This window comes from Hippocampus bargibanti, linkage group LG03 (genome assembly GCF_051943395.1).
Source record: "Hippocampus bargibanti isolate YZ-2025 linkage group LG03, ASM5194339v1, whole genome shotgun sequence".
NCBI classification, from domain to species: domain Eukaryota; kingdom Metazoa; phylum Chordata; class Actinopteri; order Syngnathiformes; family Syngnathidae; genus Hippocampus; species Hippocampus bargibanti.
This window is the reverse complement of record NC_142736.1, coordinates 20,693,434-20,705,410: the sequence shown is the minus strand read 5'-3', so window position 1 is coordinate 20,705,410 and position 11,977 is coordinate 20,693,434. Positions and strand designations below refer to the sequence as shown.

Below are 11,977 nucleotides of genomic sequence, written 5' to 3'. Positions count from 1 at the left end.
ATGTATGTAGCTCAGTTAAAACCATAAGCTTTTGACCCAATTATTTTCGTTGTTCAAATAGTATTTGTGATTAAAACACTGAGGTTGTTGGGCTAATGTTGAGATGTGACTGCACTCTCAAATGAAGGCGACAAAGTGCAATCAATAGTGGATGTAAGCAGCCCAGTAAGGTCAGGAGACCCTCCTGTACAGCAGCCACAGCACATCCAGTAAAGTTCCTTATAGATTCTGGGGGTCTGACCTCCTACAACCCGGGCAGATAAAGTCAATGTGGCCACGGTGACCTAAAGCCAATAGGCCGGCATCCAGTCAGTGATGGTTGTCTTTATAATGAAGTGGTCACTATTGCCTTTCTGTCACTCAGCAATTACCGCAAGTGATATGGAGCCGTAGATAGGAGGTGAATGCACAAAGAGGTAGTGGCCACAGAATTACATTCACAAGTGAAAGGAGCAGGAAAGTGATATATAAACTACTGGAATATGGAGCGCTAATGGCTGTGAGCAAGATGGATCAAAAGGAGTGTGACAACTTCAATGGGACTGCATGTGCATGGTGCAGCAATTACCTGTGTTCACCCTCTCATATAAAAAGCCATATATGACGTCATTTTTAGAAATTAGCAAGTGGCTACAGCATTACCCAACTTTCTTTTTTGTAGCCAAACAACACAATTTGACATACATCCTTGCCTACAGAGTTGACATATCAAATTTGTACATCAGTTGGAACCCACCGTAGTCACTAACATGTGCTAATACAGTTGTCAATTCATAATTACAATCATTATTTGGAGAAAAACACTTTTAGACCATTGATATGCTGATAATCAACGGCCAGTACAACAGGAAATGAGCATGCTTTCTTTCGCTACATGACCCAACTGCGCGAACTCATTCAGGCAGCACCGTTTGTCACGTTGCTACAGAGGGCTCAAGTTGGTGGCAAAGTGCTACGTTTATCTAAATGAAACTCATCAACTCACTTCAACACCCTTTATTGACAGCTAAGACGCCACTGGATGGCACAATATTGTTTTTGATTTGGCCTTGGGAAGGATAAGGTGCTTTAAAAGATAAAAAAAACCCTTCTGAACATGAGGATCGTGACTGCGTCTGTATTTATTTTGATAAACTTCGGGGGCACAATGTTAGAACCAGTTCTCAGTGTGATGAAATACTGTTCTCCACTTCTGCAAACTGCAACTGTAATAAACATCCTTTTTGGGCTAAATTAATGCATCTGCAATAGTTTTCTTTGTATTTTCTTTGTCAAACATGCCTTCAGATTCCGGCTACACCCAGGAATTAACGAGATGATTTTGCATATGTGCGTTGACAGTGTGGGGTCCAAATATACTAATCGGAGGCTGGGGTCAGGCTACCTGCACAAATTGAAGTAGCGCTGATGGCTCGTTGACGCAGGGTTCTAGTTGTGGAAATCCCCAAAGCCATCGTGCTGCCGCCATCTGAGACACTGAATTTTTCTGCTTGCTAACTACTTAATTGTCAATGATTTGCTTAAGTGATGTTGACTTTTATCTGTGGTGTGCTGTGGGGCTGCCACTGGCAATCCAGCATCCCCCACTTCCTCAGTGCTACTTTGCTCGGTGTCACATGCAGCACATCGCCATTGGTAGCTGAGTGAGGCCAAATCAATGGGCCGGGTCAGGCATGGCCCGCAGCGCTGCTGTGGGTGGGCTATTGATCCGACAAATATGCTTCCACAGGTCGCATTGACCAACTTTGACGTGGCGGCCTTATAACCCGGCACAGGCCAAAAGGGGGGAGATGACAAATTATTCTTGATACTTTTTATGTTCGCTGCAAACTGCTGCCAAAATCCTTTTTTTTCTATCGACTAAAAGGTAATGTACTGTGCCACGTTTATTTACGATGGCTCCGGTTCATCGTTTGCATTGATATTTCAAACAAAGATCATTAAGAAAAGCTGAGCGCATATTCCAATCAGAGAAGCTGAATCCAAGTTACGTCTTTCTTTGTCGCTCTTTCAGACTTGTGGCCGATGAGCACAAAGTCAAAGTATTTTTGATGCAATTTTAAACGCTGCTCCCTGAGCTCCTTATCAGTGACACAATAAGAACTCTTGGGAACAATTAAACGAGGGGTTTAACTTCAGTAACAACCATAGAGGTAAAAATAATCACGCAATATTTCCAAATAGAAGTGACTTCAAAAGACCGATTCACTTATCACAAAGTGTGCGCCTCTCCCTCCTGTATTCCCCCACTAAATCTGTGGCTGAGGAACTATTGGAACACATGACAAGCATATTTACCCTACTTCACAAACCAGGCCCAATGTGGAATTCAAAGCCATTTAAAAAATAAATAAAAATCCTCTCCTGGAATTGACAGCGGAATAAATACATATTGTCTGTGAGACTTTGTTGTCATGTGCGACAGATCCTGTGCAGAGCAGGCAATTATGTATGCTATTACAGGAATATGTCTTGCACTGCTTATGAGAAAATTAAGTTTCATTGGAAATATTTGTTATTTTTTTTCTTTTTCAAATTCGGCGGTGGTATGAGGCGAGAAATTAAATACAAAGGAAAACAAGAATCCGTCTTCCCATAGTTGTTCACCAGTGAATGGACGTTCATTTTGTAGTTTTAGCAACAACTGATGAGCTCACGTTTTTTTTTACCAGAAGTTTTACTCCTCAGAGACCCCGATTGAAATGTCTCATGTACAAACATTTTGTTTTCTCATTGCAGGTGAAACTGATTAAGCATCCTGATTTGCTCTTCTCGGAAGGGACTCCTTCAAATACCAATATAGGTTTGGAAAACTCTGGAGATAGCTGAAATTCCAGGAGGCCATCGCCAAAATGTTTTCAGGTGCCGAAGCATCGAATCAATAGCTTTACATTTGAGTGAATTATTTTCACGCCACAACAAAAATCAACAAAGTGAGGACAGAGGCAATAGCTGCTCGCCATCCAGCGTTGGTCACCGTTGTTTGGACGAGCCTACTGTGACCAGAAGGACACGACCTTTCTGCCTGCTGGCTTCAAACAGTCACTTGAAAAGACGGCGCTGCCAGAGAGGAGTCGGTGTGGGAGGAAGTGAGACGGAAAACCCTGTCAGGTAAGGCGATGACCATCCCCTTTCCCTGCTGTCCCGTGTCTTAGCTCTTTGCCATCTGCAGGGCTTTCAATGCATTTATCTCCACTCTCTATCCTCCTCATTGCTAGCTCCCCTTCTGTGTTCACATCCACATAACCGGCTGATAAATGTCTAGCTTTCATGTACTGCTCACTTGTTTGTTCCTTTGGTTACTCGACTTTCAATATGTGGATATGTTTTGCCTAATAGCTCATCTCTCTGAGTTCTGTACTGCACCCTTGCAATTTCGGCCTATCAAAAGCCAAGTTGGTTGCAGGACGAGACGCGCTTCCAGATCTTATCAGTGTCACAATATTGGAACATTGAAATACAGATCATTGATTCACAGCATCTGCACATTCTAATGAGATCCAATTCAAAAGACGTATAGAAAATTCGGCCGTCACAAAGTTAAAAATTGGTTGTGATGACTGACGCTGACTGCCACTGCCAGGTGGAATTATTTAACAGCATGATTTTCTATGCGGATGCGGTTTAAAGTGGCATTGCACAGTCCTAGGTCTTTTTTATCTTTCCTGAAAAATCGACCCACCCCTGTTCAAATGGCAGTTTTTTGTGATTGGAAAAAAGGCAAGACAAAGAGAAATAATTTCAAGTTTTATCCCATCCTTAATGTGACCCATAAAAGTCCAACTCTAATGAAATCCCCAAATCACATAGTACAAAGGCCTGAAATTAGTATTTTCATTCTGTGTGACCTGCTTAATTGTTTTAACAATGCAACTTTCATTACCATTTCATTTACAAGTAATAGGTTGACAGCACATCTTAACTTTAGTGCCTAAAATATTATAGGTAATTTGAACGATAGTAGATCTAATTGTTTTACCTAAAATGAATGTATGATTGTTGTTTGGTCTCAGGCAAAGACATGATTTGATTTATCTCTTCAATTAGAGATAAAGCTTTGTTCTTTTGTGGTCTGAGCAGCTCAAAGTCATTGGACAAAATTTGGCTAACTGGACTGAGCTGAGGTATTCAATAAATAAAGAGGCTTCTGTTGCTTGCTGTGCGTTTTTAGCCAAGATATTTGAATTAGATGAAAAATAAGATGCTTGAAATCTTGGAATGCGGAGCGGTTGTGGTGGAGCTAATTAATACAATCGTCTTGGGCAGGGGTCTGGAACCTTTTTGACTAAGAGAGCCATAAAAGTAAAATATTTAGAAATGTTTTTCAGTGAGAGCCACACACACGCGAGCGCGCGCACACACACACACACACACACACACACACACACACACACACACACACACACACACACACACACACACACGCGCACGAAAACACGCACGCACGCATATATATATATATATATATATATATATATATATATATATATATATATATATATATATACGGCTAATCCGAAGATCACTCCGCCAGCCGTGGTGGGTGCGTATCGCGAAAAGTAGTGCGTATTTCAAGGTTTAATTTTCATAAATTTGCCGTTCATGAACCGAAAAGTTCGTAAGGTAAGGTGTTCGTAAGCTGAGGTCTCACTGTATATATATTTTTTTTTAGAACACCGAAACCACGTCTTTGCTCCTGTCACTTGCGAGTTGACAGCGGCGGGGGGGGCTGCCTCTCCCGGCCGTTCTCCACCCGCTGTCATTCTCTAATCACGGACACTGGGCATTTATACGGTTCGCGATCACCTAGCCAATGCCGGATGATTGACTCAACTCGCCACCGTACCTGGACTCTTCCTTCGATGCACGAGTGTGTCCGGTCCGAGGTATTTTCCCTGCCTCCCGTAAATTTATGTCATCTTCCGGGATTGCGTAATTTTGCACCCTCGTGTGCCATTTGCTTTTTGGCGTAGTAAGCGGGTCGGATCACCCCCTGCCTCCTTACTCGCTGTGTTTTCTTCGATTTGTGAATAAACATCCTGCTTGGTTAGTACGTGTCTGTTTTGGGATCCCAAACATTCCACTACGTTCTGACGAGTCAGCTGCCGTCACTCTCGCTCGGAACGTGACAGCTTCGGATGACTCGGCTACAGGATGTTCTTTTCTCTTAAAATATCTATCCAATGACACTTGCTCTCACTCTCACAGCAACATCACGAGATTTCAGAGCTTCCTTATCTTTAATATCGTACTGATCGTAGATTTCGCCATGCTGTATTCCCTCGCCAGATCAGACACTCGCACACCTTCATATTTTGCGATTATTTCTTTCTTAAATGCAATAGTTGTATGCACTACTTTTCTTTTGTCACTTTAAGCAGCACTTACTTTCTTTGGAGGCATGATTAGGGGCTAACATTCTTCGTACACCTAAACGCTAGAGCAAAATGCAGCACGTCCGCTAGCGACAACAGTTGGTCATGGAGAGAGCGATACACCCGTGCGCCGCTCAGCTCCCCACCCTCGCGTACGCACTCACACGTCGTATTGGCGTTCGAACGCCGAAGCAAGAATATCTCGAATATTTTGTTCGAACACTGATTTGTTCGAACAGTGAGGCGTTCGAGAACCGAGGTACCACTGTATATATATATATATATATATATATATATATATATATATATATATATATATATATATATATATATGTTATATGTATATATATATATATTTTTTTTTTTTTTTTTTTTTTTTCAAAATCGCTGTGGGACAGATAATTTAAGTACAGACGAGCGGTGACGTCATTGATGACGTCAGTGCCTCACCAGCCATGAACCTCACCGCACGTCACTGATATATATATATATACAGTAAAGTCTCGTTATATCGATATCGGATATATCGATAGTCCCGGTTATATCGATACTATTTCTATGCACGCACGGAGAAAATTACATGCAAACAGGGTCGGATATATCGATAGTCCCGGTTATATCGATATTTTTTCGGACTCCCTTGAATATCGATATAACGAGACTTTACTGTATATATATATATATATATATATATATATATATAGGAAGGAACATCAGAAAGAAGGAACATGAGAAAATCGAGAAATACCAAGGGCTCAGAGAGGAGCTGGAGAGAGCCTGGAAGGTAAAGGTGACAGTCGTGCCTGTGGTGGTCGGAGCACTTGGGGCAGTGACCCCCAAACTCAACGAGTGGTTGCAACAGATCCCGGGAACAACATCGGATATCTCGGTCCAGAAAAGCGCAGTGCTGGGAACAGCACGGATACTGCGCAGAACCCTCAAGCTTCCTGGCCTCTGGTAAAGGACCCGAGCTGAAATGGGGACAGACACCACACATGGTGGGTGAGACGAGGATTTTATATATATATATATATATATATATATATATATATATATATATATATATATATATATATATATATATATATATATATAAGGTATCAAGATGGCGCCCCCCTGTGTGGCTGCCTCCACAGCAGCTCTTTCCCTTTCTTGTCTACTTTTTCACTTCTTTACTTTTCCGTTTTTGTTTTGCCTGATCTCGCTCCATAAACCTACGGAGAGGAGATGGGCATCTTTTCTTTTGCTCATCGCCGTTATTTTTTACTTTTTCATCGCTCCTGTGAACGGGGAATCCACGCGCACGCGGAATCCCATTGTTTACAGTCGAGACCAGCTACTAGCGTGGCGGGCTAATAGCGGACTAGCGGCCGCCGCACCAGACATCCGACACGTTCTCCCGTCCGTCATCATGGGGAACGTGAGATCGCTCCCAAATAAAATGGACGAGCTGGCGGCGCTAACGCGACATCAGAGGGAGTACCGGGAAGCCAGCTTGCTACTCGTCACGGAGACATGGCTTTCGGCAATCACTCCGGACGCCCACGCAGAGTTGGAGGGCTTCCAACTCGTACGAGCGGACAGAAATGAAGGCAGCGGTAAGCAGAAAGGAGGGGGGATTGCTGTATTTGTGAATGACAAATGGTGCAATCCTGGGCACATCACGGTGAAGGAAAAACTTTGCACTCGGGACATCGAGCTGCTAGCCGTTAGCCTTCGGCCGCATTACCTGCCACGGGAATTCTCACACGTCATAGCCGTGACGACGTACATTCCCCTACGGCAAATGGCGGCGCTGCCTCCGATGCCCTCATATCTGTTGTAAACAAGCTGCAAACCCAGTCCCCCAACGCCTTGTTTATCATCTCAGGGGACTTCAATCACATTTCCCTGAAATTCTCCCTCCCAACATTCACACAGTATGTAACTTGTGCCACCAGAGACAATAACATATTGGACCTATTTTATTCAAACGCCAAGGATGCATACAAACCCTCCCCCCTCCCCCCTCTCGGAAGAGCAGACCACAATATGGTTTATCTCCAGCCTATGTACAAACCCCTTGTCCAGAGGCAACCAGCTGTGACCCGCACGATCAAAAGATGGTCCACAGAAGCTGAAGAAGCTCTGCGGGACTGTTTTGATTCAACCAGGTGGGAGCTCTTTACTGAGATTCATGGGGAAGACATTGACTCACTCACCAACACCATCACAGACTACATTAACTTTTGTGAACAAAACACCGTACCCACCAGGACTGTGCGGTATATATATATATATATATATATATATATATATATATATATATATATATATATATATATATATATATATATATATATATATATATATATATATATATATATATATATATATATATATACACAGTGAGACCTCAGTTTACGAACACCTTACCTTACGAACTTTCCGTCTATATATGTGTGTGTGTGTGTGTGTGTGTGTGTGTGCGTGCTCGCGTGTGTGTGTGCATGTGCTCGCGTGTCGTGCAAAAGTAAACACCTTCTCTATTAACTCTTTTAACGAGCTACCACCTAAAAATGGAACAGCTCCACTAATCACAAGGTTTTATGGGTCCTTGGAAATGTAAGAGGTTATAAGGGGGAGGCCTCCTAACCGAAGGCAAACCACTTGAAGGACAGTGGTCTATCTATCTGTCTATCCGTCTATCCGTCCGTCCGTCCGTCCGTCCGTAGTTAGCTCGCTATCAATTTATCCATCCATTCATCATCCACCCGTCTGTCGACCTATTCATCCATCCATCCATGAGGTGTTTGACTGACCGAGGTCGGTGTATCAGTACCTTTTGCTAAGCCATAATTTGCCATTTGCCAGCGGGTGGCTATCCTGTCCGTCATTATCAGTCTCCAAAAGTGTCAATAGATGTATTTATTTATTTATTTATATGCATGCATGTATGTATGTATGTATGTATGTATGTATGTATGTATGTATGTATGTATGTATGTATGTATGTATGATTTATTTATTTATTTAATATATATATATATATATATATATATATATATATATATATATAAGGTATCAAGATGGCGCCCCCCTGTGTGGCTGCCTCCACAGCAGCTCTTTCCCTTTCTTGTCTACTTTTTCACTTCTTTACTTTTCCGTTTTTGTTTTGCCTGATCTCGCTCCATAAACCTACGGAGAGGAGATGGGCATCTTTTCTTTTGCTCATCGCCGTTATTTTTTACTTTTTCATCGCTCCTGTGAACGGGGAATCCACGCGCACGCGGAATCCCATTGTTTACAGTCGAGACCAGCTACTAGCGTGGCGGGCTAATAGCGGACTAGCGGCCGCCGCACCAGACATCCGACACGTTCTCCCGTCCGTCATCATGGGGAACGTGAGATCGCTCCCAAATAAAAATGGACGAGCTTGGCGGCGCTAACGCGACATCAGAGGGAGTACCGGGAAGCCAGCTTGCTACTCGTCACGGAGACAAGTCATGGCTTTCGGCAATCACTCCGGACGCCCACGCAGAGTTGGAGGGCTTCCAACTCGTACGAGCGGACAGAAATGAAGGCAGCGGTAAGCAGAAAGGAGGGGGGATTGCTGTATTTGTGAATGACAAATGGTGCAATCCTGGGCACATCACGGTGAAGGAAAAACTTTGCACTCGGGACATCGAGCTGCTAGCCGTTTAGCCTTCGGCCGCATTACCTGCCACGGGAATTCTCACACGTCATAGCCGTGACGACGTACATTCCCCCTACGGCAAAATGGCGGCGCTGCCTCCGATGCCCTCATATCTGTTTGTAAACAAGCTGCAAACCCAGTCCCCCCAACGCCTTGTTTTATCATCTCAGGGGACTTCAATCACATTTCCCTGAAATTCTCCCTCCCAACATTCACACAGTATGTAACTTGTGCCACCAGAGACAATAACATATTGGACCTATTTTATTCAAACGCCAAGGATGCATACAAACCCCCCCCCCTCCCCCCTCTCGGAAGAGCAGACCACAATATGGTTTATCTCCAGCCTATGTACAAACCCCTTGTCCAGAGGCAACCAGCTGTGACCCGCACGATCAAAAGATGGTCCACAGAAGCTGAAGAAGCTCTGCGGGACTGTTTTGATTCAACCAGGTGGGAGCTCTTTACTGAGATTCATGGGGAAGACATTGACTCACTCACCAACACCATCACAGACTACATTAACTTTTGTGAACAAAACACCGTACCCACCAGGACTGTGCGGTGTTTTGCCAACAACAAACCATGGATTAATCCCGACATAAAAGTCCTCCTGAAGGAGAAAGAAAGGGCTTTTGTGTCGGGCAACAGAGAGGAACTGAAGGCCGTGCAGATCCAACTGAGGAGGAAGATCAGAGAGGGGAAGAAGGCCTACAGGAATGAAAATGGAGGAGCAGCTGCAAGCCAGCAATGTCGCTGGTGTCTGGAAGGGCCTGAAAAACATCTCAGGCCACAAAAGCCCAGTGACATTGAACGAAAAAGACAAGGACTGGGCAGATGAACTCAACCGCTTTTTCAATCGGTTTGACAAGACGCCAGCCGCCCCCGGCCCCCACCGTCAACTTCACCTGTAGCTGCACCTGCACCAACTCTCACTGTGGCCTTACCCTCCCTGCGCCCCCTCTCACGACCAGCTTTCCACAACCAACATCTGCCCTCCCAACCGTTGCCACACCCTCAGCCGCCACTCTGCCTCCTGGTTCCTGCCTGTCTGTCACAACTGCGCAGGTGAGGAACCAACTGAGGAGGATGAAGGTAGAGGAAGGCAGCAGGTCCGGATGACATCAGTTCCCGACTCCTCAAGACCCTGCTCCGACCAGCTGTGTGACATTGTCCAGCACTTGTTCAACCTGAGCCTGAAGCTCGGCAGAGTTCCACAGCTGTGGGAAAACGTCATGCCTGGTCCCAGTGCCCAAGATTGCCAACCCCAAAGAGCTCAACAGCTACAGACCGGTGGCGCTGACGTCTCACCTGATGAAGACGCTGGAGAGACTCGTCCTCATGTATGTATGTATGTATGTATGTATGATTTATTTATTTATTTAGATTGTTTTTTTTCAGGCATAGCTATTTTAACCTTGTTTCCATCATCACCAATGGACAGTTCATCAACATGATTTGACATCGTTGCATTTAGTTCATCCTGTCTACTTGATATCTAATTTAAAACAGATTCTTTTCTTACAGACAGTGTTTTTAGGTGTTCAATTACCTGACATGTTTCGGCGTATACTTCCGCCTTCGTCAGAGTCGTCGTCACTCTGACGAAGGCGGAAAATGTAAATTTCTCCACTGTGAGACTAATAAAGGCATATCCAATCCAATCCAAAACATGTCAGGTAATTGAACACCTAAAAAACACTGTCTGTAAGAAAAGAAACTGTTTAAAATAAAATAAACTAAAATAAAATAAAATAAAATAAAATAAAATAAAATAAAATAAAATATGATTTTACATCGGTCAGATCTTTTTTTCTTCTCCTTATTCCTCTTCTTGAGCAGTGGACCTCAAGATAGTAGGACTCTGTTAAATGCATTTTCATCCCAAGCTGTGTATGCGCTGCATAAAAGAACCACACCTAATACTGATGTCCAATATTGTTTTATTATTTGGCTATTATGAAAAAATATATATTAAAAAAATTATACATATTTCATAGTATTTACCATCAACAGTTGCAATTGTCTCTTCAAATCAAACATCTATTCGGAAAAAAAGACAAAATAAAACAACCATACTGTGTTGGCCTTGTAAATCAGTCAGAGATACATACAAAATAATACAATAATAATTACCGCTACCTTCTCACCTTTCATCCCATGCCAACGAGTATATGTGCCATGAATTGGACGTAATTATTCACATTTTTTTTATTCTTGAAATAAATAATTTCAGTTGGATTGAACAGAAAGCCATAACCATACAGGTTTATATGCAAGAAAATGCCCTTATATAAACTATTACACTCCAAAATTGTAGATTTCCATCATGGCAACCAATAAAAAGTAATAATAAAATCAGCAAAAAAAGTAACACATACTGCAGCCAAATAAATTTTAAACACACAAACACACACGTAGTGGTGATTTGTGAAAGCAGACTGACAAGCAACATTCAAACTTTTTCCTGTCAGATCGGCCGGAAGCAACTTTCTGGATTCATCCCTGTGAACAAACATTGGATTGGATTGGATTGGATATGCCTTTATTCGTCTCACAGTGGAGAAATTGCACACACACACACACATATGCACACAGACGCACACACGCATACACACGCACACACTCACACACACACGCACACACACACACACACACACACACACACGCACACACGCACACACACACATATGCACACGAGTCACACAGTGCGTGCTTCTGTCAGTCATCTGCAAAATGGGATGAATCGAGAAGGTCTCTCGCCGATGACCCGGTTAGTTATGTTTACATTGTCAAAGGAAAACCTGCTTTTTTCGCTTCATTGTCTGTAATTTTCTGTCTGTAAGTTTCTTATGATTTGCCATTTAAACGGGTGTTTCTGTCAGTGCTGATGGAATTTCCACCTATGTTCAATAGGCCTTTTTTT

At 43.1% G+C, this 11,977-nt stretch overlaps 1 protein-coding gene across 1 annotated transcript in view; it reads left to right on the top strand.

The window, feature by feature from the left end:
* Nucleotides 1-2,759: 2,759 nt before the first annotated feature.
* The window catches only part of zfhx3b (zinc finger homeobox 3b), a 181,948-nt gene continuing 172,730 nt past the window's right edge, over nucleotides 2,760-11,977 (top strand). Inside the window, exon 1 of the mRNA XM_088992505.1 lies at nucleotides 2,760-3,111. The gene's annotated coding sequence lies outside the window, so the exon portion shown is untranslated. The remainder of the gene's footprint in view (nucleotides 3,112-11,977) is intronic.